A 19,268-nucleotide genomic window follows, 5' to 3' on the forward strand; every position below is an offset into this window, starting at 1 on the left:
AGCCAAGGGGGCATAGCTTCAAATCTGGGTGCCACCTTCAAGTGCCAGCTTTACTCATGCTATTCAACGATATGGTTACCTTTCCAAGAAAGCTCTCCTTCAACTTGTTACCCTTGAGCCTATTTCTCATGCAGAGTCATCCACTCTCTCACTGGCAATCTTTATTGGTAGGGATTTCAACAAGCATCCTTACTTTTGAGAAATTGGTTTCCTCAGAACATTACTTTTTAAGAACCAGTGAGCCCAGTCATAAGCCAAGGGGGTATAGCTCAGTGGAAGAGCATTCGACTGCAGATCAAGAGGTCTCTGGTTCAAATCCGGGTGCCACCTTCAAGTGCCAGCTTTACTAATGCCATCCAACGATATGGTTACCTTTCCAAGAAAGCTCTCCTTCAACTTGTTACCCTTGAGCATTTTTCTCATGCAGAACTTGTCATCCACTCTCTCACTGGCAATCTTCATTGGTAGGGATTTCAACAAGCATCCTTACTTTTGAGAAATTCTTTTCCTCAGAACATTACTTTTTAAGAACCAGTGAGCCCAATCCTAAACCAAGGGGGTATAGCTCAGTGGAAGAGCATTCGACTGCAGATCGAGAGGTCCCTGGTTCAAATCCGCGTGCCCCCTTCAAGTGCCAGCTTTACTAATGCCATCCAACGATATGGTTACCTTTCCAAGAAAGCTCTCCTTCAACTTGTTACCCTTGAGCATTTTTCTCATGCAGAACTTGTCATCCACTCTCTCACTGGCAATCTTCATTGGTAGGGATTTCAACAAGCATCCTTACTTTTGAGAAATTGGTTTCCTCAGAACATTACTTTTTAAGAAGCAGTGAGCCCAATCATAAGCCAAGGGGGCATAGCTTCAAATCTGGGTGCCACCTTCAAGTGCCAGCTTTACTAATGCCATCCAACGATATGGTTACCTTTCCAAGAAAGCTCTCCTTCAACTTGTTACCCTTGAGCCTATTTCTCATGCAGAGTCATCCACTCTCTCACTGGCAATCTTTATTGGTAGGGATTTCAACAAGCATCCTTACTTTTGAGAAATTGGTTTCCTCAGAACATTACTTTTTAAGAACCAGTGAGCCCAATCCTAAACCAAGGGGGTATAGCTCAGTGGAAGAGCATTCGACTGCAGATCGAGAGGTCCCAGGTTCAAATCCGCGTGCCCCCTTCAAGTGCCAGCTTTACTAATGCCATCCAACGATATGGTTACCTTTCCAAGAAAGCTCTCCTTCAACTTGTTACCCTTGAGCATTTTTCTCATGCAGAACTTGTCATCCACTCTCTCACTGGCAATCTTCATTGGTAGGGATTTCAACAAGCATCCTTACTTTTGAGAAATTCTTTTCCTCAAAACATTACTTTTTAAGAACCAGTGAGCCCAATCATAAGCCAAGGGGGTATAGCTCAGTGGAAGAGCATTCGACTGCAGATCGAGAGGTCCCTGGTTCAAATCCGGGTGCCCCCTTCAAGTGCCAGCTTTACTAATGCCATCCAACGATATGGTTACCTTTCCAAGAAAGCTCTCCTTCAACTTGTTACCCTTGAGTATTTTTCTCATGCAGAACTTGTCATCCACTCTCTCACTGGCAATCTTCATTGGTAGGGATTTCAACAAGCATCCTTACATTTGAGAAATTGGTTTCCTCAGAACATTACTTTTTAAGAACCAGTGAGCCCAATCCTAAACCAAGGGGGTATAGCTCAGTGGAAGAGCATTCGACTGCAGATCGAGAGGTCCCTGGTTCAAATCCGCGTGCCCCCTTCAAGTGCCAGCTTTACTAATGCCATCCAACGATATGGTTACCTTTCCAAGAAAGCTCTCCTTCAACTTGTTACCCTTGAGCATTTTTCTCATGCAGAACTTGTCATCCACTCTCTCACTGGCAATCTTCATTGGTAGGGATTTCAACAAGCATCCTTACATTTGAGAAATTGGTTTCCTCAGAACATTACTTTTTAAGAACCAGTGAGCCCAATCATAAGCCAAGGGGGCATAGCTTCAAATCTGGGTGCCACCTTCAAGTGCCAGCTTTACTAATGCCATCCAACGATATGGTTACCTTTCCAAGAAAGCTCTCCTTCAACTTGTTACCCTTGAGCCTATTTCTCATGCAGAGTCATCCACTCTCTCACTGGCAATCTTTATTGGTAGGGATTTCAACAAGCATCCTTACTTTTGAGAAATTGGTTTCCTCAGAACATTACTTTTTAAGAACCAGTGAGCCCAATCATAAGCCAAGGGGGTATAGCTCAGTGGAAGAGTATTCAACTGCAGATCGAGAGGTCCCTGGTTCAAATCCGGGTGCCCCCTTCAAGTGCCAGATTTACTAATGCCATCCAACGGGTGCCACCTTCAAGTGCCAGTTTTACTAATGCCATCCAACGATATGGTTACCTTTCCAAGAAAGCTCTCCTTCAACTTGTTACCCTTGAGCATTTTTCTCATGCAGAACTTGTCATCCACTCTCTCACTGGCAATCTTCATTGGTAGGGATTTCAACAAGCATCCTTACTTTTGAGAAATTGGTTTCCTCAGAACATTACTTTTTAAGAACCAGTGAGCCCAATCATAAGCCAAGGGGGCATAGCTTCAAATCTGGGTGCCACCTTCAAGTGCCAGCTTTACTAATGCCATCCAACGATATGGTTACCTTTCCAAGAAAGCTCTCCTTCAACTTTTTACCCTTGAGCCTATTTCTCATGCAGAGTCATCCACTCTCTCACTGGCAATCTTTATTGGTAGGGATTTCAACAAGCATCCTTACTTTTGAGAAATTGGTTTCCTCAGAACATTACTTTTTAAGAACCAGTGAGCCCAGTCATAAGCCAAGGGGGTATAGCTCAGTGGAAGAGCATTCGACTGCAGATCAAGAGGTCTCTGGTTCAAATCCGGGTGCCACCTTCAAGTGCCAGCTTTACTAATGCCATCCAACGATATGGTTACCTTTCCAAGAAAGCTCTCCTTCAACTTGTTACCCTTGAGTATTTTTCTCATGCAGAACTTGTCATCCACTCTCTCACTGGCAATCTTCATTGGTAGGGATTTCAACAAGCATCCTTACTTTTGAGAAATTCTTTTCCTCAGAACATTACTTTTTAAGAACCAGTGAGCCCAATCATAAGCCAAGGGGGTATAGCTCAGTGGAAGAGTATTCAACTGCAGATCGAGAGGTCCCTGGTTCAAATCCGGGTGCCCCCTTCAAGTGCCAGATTTACTAATGCCATCCAACGGGTGCCACCTTCAAGTGCCAGTTTTACTAATGCCATCCAACGATATGGTTACCTTTCCAAGAAAGCTCTCCTTCAACTTGTTACCCTTGAGCATTTTTCTCATGCAGAACTTGTCATCCACTCTCTCACTGGCAATCTTCATTGGTAGGGATTTCAACAAGCATCCTTACTTTTGAGAAATTGGTTTCCTCAGAACATTACTTTTTAAGAACCAGTGAGCCCAATCATAAGCCAAGGGGGCATAGCTTCAAATCTGGGTGCCACCTTCAAGTGCCAGCTTTACTAATGCCATCCAACGATATGGTTACCTTTCCAAGAAAGCTCTCCTTCAACTTGTTACCCTTGAGCCTATTTCTCATGCAGAGTCATCCACTCTCTCACTGGCAATCTTTATTGGTAGGGATTTCAACAAGCATCCTTACTTTTGAGAAATTGGTTTCCTCAGAACATTACTTTTTAAGAACCAGTGAGCCCAATCATAAGCCAAGGGGGTATAGCTCAGTGGAAGAGTATTCAACTGCAGATCGAGAGGTCCCTGGTTCAAATCCGGGTGCCCCCTTCAAGTGCCAGATTTACTAATGCCATCCAACGGGTGCCACCTTCAAGTGCCAGTTTTACTAATGCCATCCAACGATATGGTTACCTTTCCAAGAAAGCTCTCCTTCAACTTGTTACCCTTGAGCATTTTTCTCATGCAGAACTTGTCATCCACTCTCTCACTGGCAATCTTCATTGGTAGGGATTTCAACAAGCATCCTTACTTTTGAGAAATTGGTTTCCTCAGAACATTACTTTTTAAGAACCAGTGAGCCCAATCATAAGCCAAGGGGGCATAGCTTCAAATCTGGGTGCCACCTTCAAGTGCCAGCTTTACTAATGCCATCCAACGATATGGTTACCTTTCCAAGAAAGCTCTCCTTCAACTTTTTACCCTTGAGCCTATTTCTCATGCAGAGTCATCCACTCTCTCACTGGCAATCTTTATTGGTAGGGATTTCAACAAGCATCCTTACTTTTGAGAAATTGGTTTCCTCAGAACATTACTTTTTAAGAACCAGTGAGCCCAGTCATAAGCCAAGGGGGTATAGCTCAGTGGAAGAGCATTCGACTGCAGATCAAGAGGTCTCTGGTTCAAATCCGGGTGCCACCTTCAAGTGCCAGCTTTACTAATGCCATCCAACGATATGGTTACCTTTCCAAGAAAGCTCTCCTTCAACTTGTTACCCTTGAGTATTTTTCTCATGCAGAACTTGTCATCCACTCTCTCACTGGCAATCTTCATTGGTAGGGATTTCAACAAGCATCCTTACTTTTGAGAAATTCTTTTCCTCAGAACATTACTTTTTAAGAACCAGTGAGCCCAATCATAAGCCAAGGGGGTATAGCTCAGTGGAAGAGTATTCAACTGCAGATCGAGAGGTCCCTGGTTCAAATCCGGGTGCCCCCTTCAAGTGCCAGATTTACTAATGCCATCCAACGGGTGCCACCTTCAAGTGCCAGTTTTACTAATGCCATCCAACGATATGGTTACCTTTCCAAGAAAGCTCTCCTTCAACTTGTTACCCTTGAGCATTTTTCTCATGCAGAACTTGTCATCCACTCTCTCACTGGCAATCTTCATTGGTAGGGATTTCAACAAGCATCCTTACTTTTGAGAAATTGGTTTCCTCAGAACATTACTTTTTAAGAACCAGTGAGCCCAATCATAAGCCAAGGGGGCATAGCTTCAAATCTGGGTGCCACCTTCAAGTGCCAGCTTTACTAATGCCATCCAACGATATGGTTACCTTTCCAAGAAAGCTCTCCTTCAACTTGTTACCCTTGAGCCTATTTCTCATGCAGAGTCATCCACTCTCTCACTGGCAATCTTTATTGGTAGGGATTTCAACAAGCATCCTTACTTTTGAGAAATTGGTTTCCTCAGAACATTACTTTTTAAGAACCAGTGAGCCCAATCATAAGCCAAGGGGGTATAGCTCAGTGGAAGAGTATTCAACTGCAGATCGAGAGGTCCCTGGTTCAAATCCGGGTGCCCCCTTCAAGTGCCAGATTTACTAATGCCATCCAACGGGTGCCACCTTCAAGTGCCAGTTTTACTAATGCCATCCAACGATATGGTTACCTTTCCAAGAAAGCTCTCCTTCAACTTGTTACCCTTGAGCATTTTTCTCATGCAGAACTTGTCATCCACTCTCTCACTGGCAATCTTCATTGGTAGGGATTTCAACAAGCATCCTTACTTTTGAGAAATTGGTTTCCTCAGAACATTACTTTTTAAGAACCAGTGAGCCCAATCATAAGCCAAGGGGGCATAGCTTCAAATCTGGGTGCCACCTTCAAGTGCCAGCTTTACTAATGCCATCCAACGATATGGTTACCTTTCCAAGAAAGCTCTCCTTCAACTTTTTACCCTTGAGCCTATTTCTCATGCAGAGTCATCCACTCTCTCACTGGCAATCTTTATTGGTAGGGATTTCAACAAGCATCCTTACTTTTGAGAAATTGGTTTCCTCAGAACATTACTTTTTAAGAACCAGTGAGCCCAGTCATAAGCCAAGGGGGTATAGCTCAGTGGAAGAGCATTCGACTGCAGATCAAGAGGTCTCTGGTTCAAATCCGGGTGCCACCTTCAAGTGCCAGCTTTACTAATGCCATCCAACGATATGGTTACCTTTCCAAGAAAGCTCTCCTTCAACTTGTTACCCTTGAGTATTTTTCTCATGCAGAACTTGTCATCCACTCTCTCACTGGCAATCTTCATTGGTAGGGATTTCAACAAGCATCCTTACTTTTGAGAAATTCTTTTCCTCAGAACATTACTTTTTAAGAACCAGTGAGCCCAATCATAAGCCAAGGGGGTATAGCTCAGTGGAAGAGTATTCAACTGCAGATCGAGAGGTCCCTGGTTCAAATCCGGGTGCCCCCTTCAAGTGCCAGATTTACTAATGCCATCCAACGGGTGCCACCTTCAAGTGCCAGTTTTACTAATGCCATCCAACGATATGGTTACCTTTCCAAGAAAGCTCTCCTTCAACTTGTTACCCTTGAGCATTTTTCTCATGCAGAACTTGTCATCCACTCTCTCACTGGCAATCTTCATTGGTAGGGATTTCAACAAGCATCCTTACTTTTGAGAAATTGGTTTCCTCAGAACATTACTTTTTAAGAACCAGTGAGCCCAATCATAAGCCAAGGGGGCATAGCTTCAAATCTGGGTGCCCCCTTCAAGTGCCAGCTTTACTCATGCTATTCAACGATATGGTTACCTTTCCAAGAAAGCTCTCCTTCAACTTGTTACCCTTGAGCCTATTTCTCATGCAGAGTCATCCACTCTCTCACTGGCAATCTTTATTGGTAGGGATTTCAACAAGCATCCTTACTTTTGAGAAATTGGTTTCCTCAGAACATTACTTTTTAAGAACCAGTGAGCCCAGTCATAAGCCAAGGGGGTATAGCTCAGTGGAAGAGCATTCGACTGCAGATCAAGAGGTCTCTGGTTCAAATCCGGGTGCCACCTTCAAGTGCCAGCTTTACTAATGCCATCCAACGATATGGTTACCTTTCCAAGAAAGCTCTCCTTCAACTTGTTACCCTTGAGCATTTTTCTCATGCAGAACTTGTCATCCACTCTCTCACTGGCAATCTTCATTGGTAGGGATTTCAACAAGCATCCTTACTTTTGAGAAATTCTTTTCCTCAAAACATTACTTTTTAAGAACCAGTGAGCCCAATCATAAGCCAAGGGGGTATAGCTCAGTGGAAGAGCATTCGACTGCAGATCGAGAGGTCCCTGGTTCAAATCCGGGTGCCCCCTTCAAGTGACAGCTTTACTAATGCCATCCAACGATATGGTTACCTTTCCAAGAAAGCTCTCCTTCAACTTGTTACCCTTGAGTATTTTTCTCATGCAGAACTTGTCATCCACTCTCTCACTGGCAATCTTCATTGGTAGGGATTTCAACAAGCATCCTTACTTTTGAGAAATTGGTTTCCTCAGAACATTACTTTTTAAGAACCAGTGAGCCCAATCATAAGCCAAGGGGGCATAGCTTCAAATCTGGGTGCCACCTTCAAGTGCCAGCTTTACTAATGCCATCCAACGATATGGTTACCTTTCCAAGAAAGCTCTCCTTCAACTTGTTACCCTTGAGCCTATTTCTCATGCAGAGTCATCCACTCTCTCACTGGCAATCTTTATTGGTAGGGATTTCAACAAGCATCCTTACTTTTGAGAAATTGGTTTCCTCAGAACATTACTTTTTAAGAACCAGTGAGCCCAATCCTAAACCAAGGGGGTATAGCTCAGTGGAAGAGCATTCGACTGCAGATCGAGAGGTCCCTGGTTCAAATCCGGGTGCCCCCTTCAAGTGCCAGCTTTACTAATGCCATCCAACGATATGGTTACCTTTCCAAGAAAGCTCTCCTTCAACTTGTTACCCTTGAGTATTTTTCTCATGCAGAACTTGTCATCCACTCTCTCACTGGCAATCTTCATTGGTAGGGATTTCAACAAGCATCCTTACTTTTGAGAAATTCTTTTCCTCAGAACATTACTTTTTAAGAACCAGTGAGCCCAATCCTAAACCAAGGGGGTATAGCTCAGTGGAAGAGCATTCGACTGCAGATCGAGAGGTCCCTGGTTCAAATCCGCGTGCCCCCTTCAAGTGCCAGCTTTACTAATGCCATCCAACGATATGGTTACCTTTCCAAGAAAGCTCTCCTTCAACTTGTTACCCTTGAGCATTTTTCTCATGCAGAACTTGTCATCCACTCTCTCACTGGCAATCTTCATTGGTAGGGATTTCAACAAGCATCCTTACATTTGAGAAATTGGTTTCTTCAGAACATTACTTTTTAAGAACCAGTGAGCCCAATCATAAGCCAAGGGGGCATAGCTTCAAATCTGGGTGCCACCTTCAAGTGCCAGCTTTACTAATGCCATCCAACGATATGGTTACCTTTCCAAGAAAGCTCTCCTTCAACTTGTTACCCTTGAGCCTATTTCTCATGCAGAGTCATCCACTCTCTCACTGGCAATCTTTATTGGTAGGGATTTCAACAAGCATCCTTACTTTTGAGAAATTGGTTTCCTCAGAACATTACTTTTTAAGAACCAGTGAGCCCAATCATAAGCCAAGGGGGTATAGCTCAGTGGAAGAGTATTCAACTGCAGATCGAGAGGTCCCTGGTTCAAATCCGGGTGCCCCCTTCAAGTGCCAGATTTACTAATGCCATCCAACGGGTGCCACCTTCAAGTGCCAGTTTTACTAATGCCATCCAACGATATGGTTACCTTTCCAAGAAAGCTCTCCTTCAACTTGTTACCCTTGAGCATTTTTCTCATGCAGAACTTGTCATCCACTCTCTCACTGGCAATCTTCATTGGTAGGGATTTCAACAAGCATCCTTACTTTTGAGAAATTGGTTTCCTCAGAACATTACTTTTTAAGAACCAGTGAGCCCAATCATAAGCCAAGGGGGCATAGCTTCAAATCTGGGTGCCACCTTCAAGTGCCAGCTTTACTAATGCCATCCAACGATATGGTTACCTTTCCAAGAAAGCTCTCCTTCAACTTGTTACCCTTGAGCCTATTTCTCATGCAGAGTCATCCACTCTCTCACTGGCAATCTTTATTGGTAGGGATTTCAACAAGCATCCTTACTTTTGAGAAATTGGTTTCCTCAGAACATTACTTTTTAAGAACCAGTGAGCCCAGTCATAAGCCAAGGGGGTATAGCTCAGTGGAAGAGCATTCGACTGCAGATCGAGAGGTCCCTGGTTCAAATCCGCGTGCCCCGTTCAAGTGCCAGCTTTACTAATGCCATCCAACGATATGGTTACCTTTCCAAGAAAGCTCTCCTTCAACTTGTTACCCTTGAGCATTTTTCTCATGCAGAACTTGTCATCCACTCTCTCACTGGCAATCTTCATTGGTAGGGATTTCAACAAGCATCCTTACTTTTGAGAAATTGGTTTCCTCAGAACATTACTTTTTAAGAACCAGTGAGCCCAATCATAAGCCAAGGGGGCATAGCTTCAAATCTGGGTGCCCCCTTCAAGTGCCAGCTTTACTCATGCTATTCAACGATATGGTTACCTTTCCAAGAAAGCTCTTCTTCAACTTGTTACCCTTGAGCCTTTTTCTCATGCAGAGTCATCCACTCTCTCACTGGCAATCTTTATTGGTAGGGATTTCAACAAGCATCCTTACTTTTGAGAAATTGGTTTCCTCAGAACATTACTTTTTAAGAACCAGTGAGCCCAATCATAGCTCAGTGGAAGAGCATTCGACTGCAGATCGCGAGGTCCCTGGTTCAAATTCGGGTGCCCCCTTCAAGTGCCAGCTTTACTAATGCCATCCAACGATATGGTTACCTTTCCAAGAAAGCTCTCCTTCAACTTGTTACCCTTGAGCATTTTTCTCATGCAGAACTTGTCATCCACTCTCTCACTGGCAATCTTCATTGGTAGGGATTTCAACAAGCATCCTAACTTTTGAGAAATTCTTTTCCTCAAAACATTACTTTTTAAGAACCAGTGAGCCCACTCATAAGCCAAGGGGGTATAGCTCAGTGGAAGAGCATTCGACTGCAGATCGAGAGTTCCCTGGTTCAAATCCGGGTGCCCCCTTCAAGTGCCAGCTTTACTAATGCCATCCAACGATATGGTTACCTTTCCAAGAAAGCTCTCCTTCAACTTGTTACCCTTGAGTATTTTTCTCATGCAGAACTTGTCATCCACTCTCTCACTGGCAATCTTCATTGGTAGGGATTTCAACAAGCATCCTTACTTTTGAGAAATTCTTTTCCTCAGAACATTACTTTTTAAGAACCAGTGAGCCCAATCCTAAACCAAGGGGGTATAGCTCAGTGGAAGAGCATTCGACTGCAGATCGAGAGGTCCCTGGTTCAAATCCGCGTGCCCCCTTCAAGTGCCAGCTTTACTAATGCCATCCAACGATATGGTTACCTTTCCAAGAAAGCTCTCCTTCAACTTGTTACCCTTGAGCATTTTTCTCATGCAGAACTTGTCATCCACTCTCTCACTGGCAATCTTCATTGGTAGGGATTTCAACAAGCATCCTTACTTTTGAGAAATTGGTTTCCTCAGAACATTACTTTTTAAGAACCAGTGAGCGCAATCATAAGCCAAGGGGGCATAGCTTCAAATCTGGGTGCCACCTTCAAGTGCCAGCTTTACTAATGCCATCCAACGATATGGTTACCTTTCCAAGAAAGCTCTCCTTCAACTTGTTACCCTTGAGCCTATTTCTCATGCAGAGTCATCCACTCTCTCACTGGCAATCTTTATTGGTAGGGATTTCAACAAGCATCCTTACTTTTGAGAAATTGGTTTCCTCAGAACATTACTTTTTAAGAACCAGTGAGCCCAATCATAGCTCAGTGGAAGAGCATTCGACTGCAGATCAAGAGGTCCCTGGTTCAAATTCGGGTGCCCCCTTCAAGTGCCAGCTTTACTAATGCCATCCAACGATATGGTTACATTTCCAAGAAAGCTCTCCTTCAACTTGTTACCCTTGAGCATTTTTCTCATGCAGAACTTGTCATCCACTCTCTCACTGGCAATCTTCATTGGTAGGGATTTCAACAAGCATCCTTACTTTTGAGAAATTCTTTTCCTCAAAACATTACTTTTTAAGAACCAGTGAGCCCACTCATAAGCCAAGGGGGTATAGCTCAGTGGAAGAGCATTCGACTGCAGATCGAGAGGTCCCTGGTTCAAATCCGGGTGCCCCCTTCAAGTGCCAGCTTTACTAATGCCATCCAACGATATGGTTACCTTTCCAAGAAAGCTCTCCTTCAACTTGTTACCCTTGAGTATTTTTCTCATGCAGAACTTGTCATCCACTCTCTCACTGGCAATCTTCATTGGTAGGGATTTCAACAAGCATCCTTACTTTTGAGAAATTCTTTTCCTCAGAACATTACTTTTTAAGAACCAGTGAGCCCAATCCTAAACCAAGGGGGTATAGCTCAGTGGAAGAGCATTCGACTGCAGATCGCGAGGTCCCTGGTTCAAATCCGCGTGCCCCCTTCAAGTGCCAGCTTTACTAATGCCATCCAACGATATGGTTACCTTTCCAAGAAAGCTCTCCTTCAACTTGTTACCCTTGAGCATTTTTCTCATGCAGAACTTGTCATCCACTCTCTCACTGGCAATCTTCATTGGTAGGGATTTCAACAAGCATCCTTACTTTTGAGAAATTGGTTTCCTCAGAACATTACTTTTTAAGAACCAGTGAGCCCAATCATAAGCCAAGGGGGCATAGCTTCAAATCTGGGTGCCACCTTCAAGTGCCAGCTTTACTAATGCCATCCAACGATATGGTTACCTTTCCAAGAAAGCTCTCCTTCAACTTGTTACCCTTGAGCCTATTTCTCATGCAGAGTCATCCACTCTCTCACTGGCAATCTTTATTGGTAGGGATTTCAACAAGCATCCTTACTTTTGAGAAATTGGTTTCCTCAGAACATTACTTTTTAAGAACCAGTGAGCCCAGTCATAAGCCAAGGGGGTATAGCTCAGTGGAAGAGCATTCGACTGCAGATCAAGAGGTCTCTGGTTCACATCCGGGTGCCACCTTCAAGTGCCAGCTTTACTAATGCCATCCAACGATATGGTTACCTTTCCAAGAAAGCTCTCCTTCAACTTGTTACCCTTGAGCATTTTTCTCATGCAGAACTTGTCATCCACTCTCTCACTGGCAATCTTCATTGGTAGGGATTTCAACAAGCATCCTTACTTTTGAGAAATTCTTTTCCTCAAAACATTACTTTTTAAGAACCAGTGAGCCCAATCATAAGCCAAGGGGGTATAGCTCAGTGGAAGAGCATTCGACTGCAGATCGAGAGGTCCCTGGTTCAAATCCGGGTGCCCCCTTCAAGTGCCAGCTTTACTAATGCCATCCAACGATATGGTTACCTTTCCAAGAAAGCTCTCCTTCAACTTGTTACCCTTGAGTATTTTTCTCATGCAGAACTTGTCATCCACTCTCTCACTGGCAATCTTCATTGGTAGGGATTTCAACAAGCATCCTTACTTTTGAGAAATTCTTTTCCTCAGAACATTACTTTTTAAGAACCAGTGAGCCCAATCCTAAACCAAGGGGGTATAGCTCAGTGGAAGAGCATTCGACTGCAGATCGAGAGGTCCCTGGTTCAAATCCGCGTGCCCCCTTCAAGTGCCAGCTTTACTAATGCCATCCAACGATATGGTTACCTTTCCAAGAAAGCTCTCCTTCAACTTGTTACCCTTGAGCATTTTTCTCATGCAGAACTTGTCATCCACTCTCTCACTGGCAATCTTTATTGGTAGGGATTTCAACAAGCATCCTTACTTTTGAGAAATTGGTTTCCTCAGAACATTACTTTTTAAGAACCAGTGAGCCCAATCATAAGCCAAGGGGGCATAGCTTCAAATCTGGGTGCCCCCTTCAAGTGCCAGCTTTACTCATGCTATTCAACGATATGGTTACCTTTCCAAGAAAGCTCTTCTTCAACTTGTTACCCTTGAGCCTTTTTCTCATGCAGAGTCATCCACTCTCTCACTGGCAATCTTTATTGGTAGGGATTTCAACAAGCATCCTTACTTTTGAGAAATTGGTTTCCTCAGAACATTACTTTTTAAGAACCAGTGAGCCCAATCATAGCTCAGTGGAAGAGCATTCGACTGCAGATCGCGAGGTCCCTGGTTCAAATTCGGGTGCCCCCTTCAAGTGCCAGCTTTACTAATGCCATCCAACGATATGGTTACCTTTCCAAGAAAGCTCTCCTTCAACTTGTTACCCTTGAGCATTTTTCTCATGCAGAACTTGTCATCCACTCTCTCACTGGCAATCTTCATTGGTAGGGATTTCAACAAGCATCCTTACTTTTGAGAAATTCTTTTCCTCAAAACATTACTTTTTAAGAACCAGTGAGCCCACTCATAAGCCAAGGGGGTATAGCTCAGTGGAAGAGCATTCGACTGCAGATCGAGAGGTCCCTGGTTCAAATCCGGGTGCCCCCTTCAAGTGCCAGCTTTACTAATGCCATCCAACGATATGGTTACCTTTCCAAGAAAGCTCTCCTTCAACTTGTTACCCTTGAGTATTTTTCTCATGCAGAACTTGTCATCCACTCTCTCACTGGCAATCTTCATTGGTAGGGATTTCAACAAGCATCCTTACTTTTGAGAAATTCTTTTCCTCAGAACATTACTTTTTAAGAACCAGTGAGCCCAATCCTAAACCAAGGGGGTATAGCTCAGTGGAAGAGCATTCGACTGCAGATCGCGAGGTCCCTGGTTCAAATCCGCGTGCCCCCTTCAAGTGCCAGCTTTACTAATGCCATCCAACGATATGGTTACCTTTCCAAGAAAGCTCTCCTTCAACTTGTTACCCTTGAGCATTTTTCTCATGCAGAACTTGTCATCCACTCTCTCACTGGCAATCTTCATTGGTAGGGATTTCAACAAGCATCCTTACTTTTGAGAAATTGGTTTCCTCAGAACATTACTTTTTAAGAACCAGTGAGCCCAATCATAAGCCAAGGGGGCATAGCTTCAAATCTGGGTGCCACCTTCAAGTGCCAGCTTTACTAATGCCATCCAACGATATGGTTACCTTTCCAAGAAAGCTCTCCTTCAACTTGTTACCCTTGAGCCTATTTCTCATGCAGAGTCATCCACTCTCTCACTGGCAATCTTTATTGGTAGGGATTTCAACAAGCATCCTTACTTTTGAGAAATTGGTTTCCTCAGAACATTACTTTTTAAGAACCAGTGAGCCCAGTCATAAGCCAAGGGGGTATAGCTCAGTGGAAGAGCATTCGACTGCAGATCAAGAGGTCTCTGGTTCACATCCGGGTGCCACCTTCAAGTGCCAGCTTTACTAATGCCATCCAACGATATGGTTACCTTTCCAAGAAAGCTCTCCTTCAACTTGTTACCCTTGAGCATTTTTCTCATGCAGAACTTGTCATCCACTCTCTCACTGGCAATCTTCATTGGTAGGGATTTCAACAAGCATCCTTACTTTTGAGAAATTCTTTTCCTCAAAACATTACTTTTTAAGAACCAGTGAGCCCAATCATAAGCCAAGGGGGTATAGCTCAGTGGAAGAGCATTCGACTGCAGATCGAGAGGTCCCTGGTTCAAATCCGGGTGCCCCCTTCAAGTGCCAGCTTTACTAATGCCATCCAACGATATGGTTACCTTTCCAAGAAAGCTCTCCTTCAACTTGTTACCCTTGAGTATTTTTCTCATGCAGAACTTGTCATCCACTCTCTCACTGGCAATCTTCATTGGTAGGGATTTCAACAAGCATCCTTACTTTTGAGAAATTCTTTTCCTCAGAACATTACTTTTTAAGAACCAGTGAGCCCAATCCTAAACCAAGGGGGTATAGCTCAGTGGAAGAGCATTCGACTGCAGATCGAGAGGTCCCTGGTTCAAATCCGCGTGCCCCCTTCAAGTGCCAGCTTTACTAATGCCATCCAACGATATGGTTACCTTTCCAAGAAAGCTCTCCTTCAACTTGTTACCCTTGAGCATTTTTCTCATGCAGAACTTGTCATCCACTCTCTCACTGGCAATCTTCATTGGTAGGGATTTCAACAAGCATCCTTACTTTTGAGAAATTGGTTTCCTCAGAACATTACTTTTTAAGAACCAGTGAGCCCAATCATAAGCCAAGGGGGCATAGCTTCAAATCTGGGTGCCCCCTTCAAGTGCCAGCTTTACTCATGCTATTCAACGATATGGTTACCTTTCCAAGAAAGCTCTTCTTCAACTTGTTACCCTTGAGCCTTTTTCTCATGCAGAGTCATCCACTCTCTCACTGGCAATCTTTATTGGTAGGGATTTCAACAAGCATCCTTACTTTTGAGAAATTGGTTTCCTCAGAACATTACTTTTTAAGAACCAGTGAGCCCAATCATAGCTCAGTGGAAGAGCATTCGACTGCAGATCGCGAGGTCCCTGGTTCAAATTCGGGTGCCCCCTTCAAGTGCCAGCTTTACTAATGCCATCCAACGATATGGTTACCTTTCCAAGAAAGCTCTCCTTCAACTTGTTACCCTTGAGCATTTTTCTCATGCAGAACTTGTCATCCACTCTCTCACTGGCAATCTTCATTGGTAGGGATTTCAACAAGCATCCTTACTTTTGAGAAATTCTTTTCCTCAAAACATTACTTTTTAAGAACCAGTGAGCCCACTCATAAGCCAAGGGGGTATAGCTCAGTGGAAGAGCATTCGACTGCAGATCGAGAGGTCCCTGGTTCAAATCCGGGTGCCCCCTTCAAGTGCCAGCTTTACTAATGCCATCCAACGATATGGTAACCTTTCCAAGAAAGCTCTCCTTCAACTTGTTACCCTTGAGTATTTTTCTCATGCAGAACTTGTCATCCACTCTCTCACTGGCAATCTTCATTGGTAGGGATTTCAACAAGCATCCTTACTTTTGAGAAATTCTTTTCCTCAGAACATTACTTTTTAAGAACCAGTGAGCCCAATCCTAAACCAAGGGGGTATAGCTCAGTGGAAGAGCATTCGACTGCAGATCGAGAGGTCCCTGGTTCAAATCCGCGTGCCCCCTTCAAGTGCCAGCTTTACTAATGCCATCCAACGATATGGTTACCTTTCCAAGAAAGCTCTCCTTCAACTTGTTACCCTTGAGCATTTTTCTCATGCAGAACTTGTCATCCACTCTCTCACTGGCAATCTTCATTGGTAGGGATTTCAACAAGCATCCTTACTTTTGAGAAATTGGTTTCCTCAGAACATTACTTTTTAAGAACCAGTGAGCCCAATCATAAGCCAAGGGGGCATAGCTTCAAATCTGGGTGCCACCTTCAAGTGCCAGCTTTACTAATGCCATCCAACGATATGGTTACCTTTCCAAGAAAGCTCTCCTTCAACTTGTTACCCTTGAGCCTATTTCTCATGCAGAGTCATCCACTCTCTCACTGGCAATCTTTATTGGTAGGGATTTCAACAAGCATCCTTACTTTTGAGAAATTGGTTTCCTCAGAACATTACTTTTTAAGAACCAGTGAGCCCAGTCATAAGCCAAGGGGGTATAGCTCAGTGGAAGAGCATTCGACTGCAGATCAAGAGGTCTCTGGTTCAAATCCGGGTGCCACCTTCAAGTGCCAGCTTTACTAATGCCATCCAACGATATGGTTACCTTTCCAAGAAAGCTCTCCTTCAACTTGTTACCCTTGAGCATTTTTCTCATGCAGAACTTGTCATCCACTCTCTCACTGGCAATCTTCATTGGTAGGGATTTCAACAAGCATCCTTACTTTTGAGAAATTCTTTTCCTCAAAACATTACTTTTTAAGAACCAGTGAGCCCACTCATAAGCCAAGGGGGTATAGCTCAGTGGAAGAGCATTCGACTGCAGATCGAGAGGTCCCTGGTTCAAATCCGGGTGCCCCCTTCAAGTGCCAGCTTTACTAATGCCATCCAACGATATGGTTACCTTTCCAAGAAAGCTCTCCTTCAACTTGTTACCCTTGAGTATTTTTCTCATGCAGAACTTGTCATCTTGTTCTTTTCCTCAGAACATTACTTTTTAAGAACCAGTGAGCCCAATCCTAAACCAAGGGGGTATAGCTCAGTGGAAGAGCATTCGACTGCAGATCGAGAGGTCCCTGGTTCAAATCCGCGTGCCCCGTTCAAGTGCCAGCTTTACTAATGCCATCCAACGATATGGTTACCTTTCCAAGAAAGCTCTCCTTCAACTTGTTACCCTTGAGCATTTTTCTCATGCAGAACTTGTCATCCACTCTCTCACTGGCAATCTTCATTGGTAGGGATTTCAACAAGCATCCTTACTTTTGAGAAATTGGTTTCCTCAGAACATTACTTTTTAAGAACCAGTGAGCCCACTCATAAGCCAAGGGGGTATAGCTCAGTGGAAGAGCATTCGACTGCAGATCGAGAGGTCCCTGGTTCAAATCCGGGTGCCAGCTTTACTAATGCCATCCAACGATATGGTTACCTTTCCAAGAAAGCTCTCCTTCAACTTGTTACCCTTGAGTATTTTTCTCATGCAGAACTTGTCATCCACTCTCTCACTGGCAATCTTCATTGGTAGGGATTTCAACAAGCATCCTTACTTTTGAGAAATTCTTTTCCTCAGAACATTACTTTTTAAGAACCAGTGAGCCCAATCCTAAACCAAGGGGGTATAGCTCAGTGGAAGAGCATTCGACTGCAGATCGAGAGGTCCCTGGTTCAAATCCGCGTGCCCCCTTCAAGTGCCAGCTTTACTAATGCCATCCAACGATATGGTTACCTTTCCAAGAAAGCTCTCCTTCAACTTGTTACCCTTGAGCATTTTTCTCATGCAGAACTTGTCATCCACTCTCTCACTGGCAATCTTCATTGGTAGGGATTTCAACAAGCATCCTTACTTTTGAGAAATTGGTTTCCTCAGAACATTACTTTTTAAGAACCAGTGAGCCCAATCATAAGCCAAGGGGGCATAGCTTCAAATCTGGGTGCCACCTTCAAGTGCCAGCTTTACTAATGCCATCCAACGATATGGTTACCTTTCCAAGAAAGCTCTCCTTCAACTTGTTACCCTTGAGCCTATTTCTCATGCAGAGTCATCCACTCTCTCACTGGCAATCTTTATTGGTAGGGATTTCAACAAGCATCCTTACTTTTGAGAAATTGGTTTCCTCAGAACATTACTTTTTAAGAACCAGTGAGCCCAGTCATAAGCCAAGGGGGTATAGCTCAGTGGAAGAGCATTCGACTGCAGATCAAGAGGTCTCTGGTTCAAATCCGGGTGCCACCTTCAAGTGCCAGCTTTACTAATGCCATCCAACGATATGGTTACCTTTCCAAGAAAGCTCTCCTTCAACTTGTTACCCTTGAGCATTTTTCTCATGCAGAACTTGTCATCCACTCTCTCACTGGCAATCTTCATTGGTAGGGATTTCAACAAGCATCCTTACTTTTGAGAAATTCTTTTCCTCAAAACATTACTTTTTAAGAACCAGTGAGCCCAATCATAAGCCAAGGGGGTATAGCTCAGTGGAAGAGCATTCGACTGCAGATCGAGAGGTCCCTGGTTCAAATCCGCGTGCCCCGTTCAAGTGCCAGCTTTACTAATGCCATCCAACGATATGGTTACCTTTCCAAGAAAGCTCTCCTTCAACTTGTTACCCTTGAGCATTTTTCTCATGCAGAACTTGTCATCCACTCTCTCACTGGCAATCTTCATTGGTAGGGATTTCAACAAGCATCCTTACTTTTGAGAAATTGGTTTCCTCAGAACATTACTTTTTAAGAACCAGTGAGCCCAATCATAAGCTAAGGGGGTATAGCTCAGTGGAAGAGCATTCGACTGCAGATCGAGAGGTCCCTGGTTCAAATCCGGGTGCCCCCTTCAAGTGCCAGATTTACTAATGCCATCCAACGGGTGCCACCTTCAAGTGCCAGCTTTACTAATGCCATCCAACGATATGGTTACCTTTCCAAGAAAGCTCTCCTTCAACTTGTTACCCTTGAGTATTTTTCTCATGCAGAACTTGTCATCCACTCTCTCACTGGCAATCTTCATTGGTAGGGATTTCAACAAGCATCCTTACTTTTGAGAAATTCTTTTCCTCAAAACATTACTTTTTAAGAACCAGTGAGCCCACTCATAAGCCAAGGGGGTATAGCTCAGTGGAAGAGCATTCGACTGCAGATCGAGAGGTCCCTGGTTCAAATCCGGGTGCCCCCTTCAAGTGCCAGCTTTACTAATGCCATCCAACGATATGGTTACCTTTCCAAGAAAGCTCTCCTTCAACTTGTTACCCTTGAGTATTTTTCTCATGCAGAACTTGTCATCCACTCTCTCACTGGCAATCTTCATTGGTAGGGATTTCAACAAGCATCCTTACTTTTGAGAAATTCTTTTCCTCAGAACATTACTTTTTAAGAACCAGTGAGCCCAATCCTAAACCAAGGGGGTATAGCTCAGTGGAAGAGCATTCGACTGCAGATCGAGAGGTCCCTGGTTCAAAT

The 19,268-nt window shown here is 43.9% G+C and overlaps 11 non-coding genes across 11 annotated transcripts; all 11 read left to right on the forward strand.

The window, feature by feature from the left end:
- The first annotated feature begins 1,401 nt into the window (after nucleotides 1-1,401).
- Nucleotides 1,402-1,473, forward strand: TRNAC-GCA (transfer RNA cysteine (anticodon GCA)). Its single transcript has one exon. It is a non-coding gene; the product is annotated as a tRNA-Cys (tRNA).
- Nucleotides 1,474-6,981: 5,508 nt separating this feature from the next.
- TRNAC-GCA (transfer RNA cysteine (anticodon GCA)) lies at nucleotides 6,982-7,053 on the forward strand. Its single transcript has one exon. It is a non-coding gene; the product is annotated as a tRNA-Cys (tRNA).
- A 477-nt stretch (nucleotides 7,054-7,530) lies between these two features.
- On the forward strand, nucleotides 7,531-7,602 carry TRNAC-GCA (transfer RNA cysteine (anticodon GCA)). Its single transcript has one exon. It is a non-coding gene; the product is annotated as a tRNA-Cys (tRNA).
- Nucleotides 7,603-10,926: 3,324 nt separating this feature from the next.
- TRNAC-GCA (transfer RNA cysteine (anticodon GCA)) lies at nucleotides 10,927-10,998 on the forward strand. The gene has a single exon. It is a non-coding gene; the product is annotated as a tRNA-Cys (tRNA).
- A 1,071-nt stretch (nucleotides 10,999-12,069) lies between these two features.
- TRNAC-GCA (transfer RNA cysteine (anticodon GCA)) lies at nucleotides 12,070-12,141 on the forward strand. Its single transcript has one exon. It is a non-coding gene; the product is annotated as a tRNA-Cys (tRNA).
- Nucleotides 12,142-13,197: 1,056 nt separating this feature from the next.
- On the forward strand, nucleotides 13,198-13,269 carry TRNAC-GCA (transfer RNA cysteine (anticodon GCA)). The gene has a single exon. It is a non-coding gene; the product is annotated as a tRNA-Cys (tRNA).
- A 1,071-nt stretch (nucleotides 13,270-14,340) lies between these two features.
- TRNAC-GCA (transfer RNA cysteine (anticodon GCA)) lies at nucleotides 14,341-14,412 on the forward strand. The gene has a single exon. It is a non-coding gene; the product is annotated as a tRNA-Cys (tRNA).
- Nucleotides 14,413-15,468: 1,056 nt separating this feature from the next.
- TRNAC-GCA (transfer RNA cysteine (anticodon GCA)) lies at nucleotides 15,469-15,540 on the forward strand. The gene has a single exon. It is a non-coding gene; the product is annotated as a tRNA-Cys (tRNA).
- Nucleotides 15,541-16,611: 1,071 nt separating this feature from the next.
- On the forward strand, nucleotides 16,612-16,683 carry TRNAC-GCA (transfer RNA cysteine (anticodon GCA)). Its single transcript has one exon. It is a non-coding gene; the product is annotated as a tRNA-Cys (tRNA).
- Nucleotides 16,684-18,573: 1,890 nt separating this feature from the next.
- On the forward strand, nucleotides 18,574-18,645 carry TRNAC-GCA (transfer RNA cysteine (anticodon GCA)). Its single transcript has one exon. It is a non-coding gene; the product is annotated as a tRNA-Cys (tRNA).
- A 267-nt stretch (nucleotides 18,646-18,912) lies between these two features.
- Nucleotides 18,913-18,984, forward strand: TRNAC-GCA (transfer RNA cysteine (anticodon GCA)). Its single transcript has one exon. It is a non-coding gene; the product is annotated as a tRNA-Cys (tRNA).
- Nucleotides 18,985-19,268: the final 284 nt, after the last annotated feature.

Source organism: Eleutherodactylus coqui, chromosome 13 (assembly GCF_035609145.1).
Source record: "Eleutherodactylus coqui strain aEleCoq1 chromosome 13, aEleCoq1.hap1, whole genome shotgun sequence".
Lineage (NCBI taxonomy): Eukaryota > Metazoa > Chordata > Amphibia > Anura > Eleutherodactylidae > Eleutherodactylus > Eleutherodactylus coqui.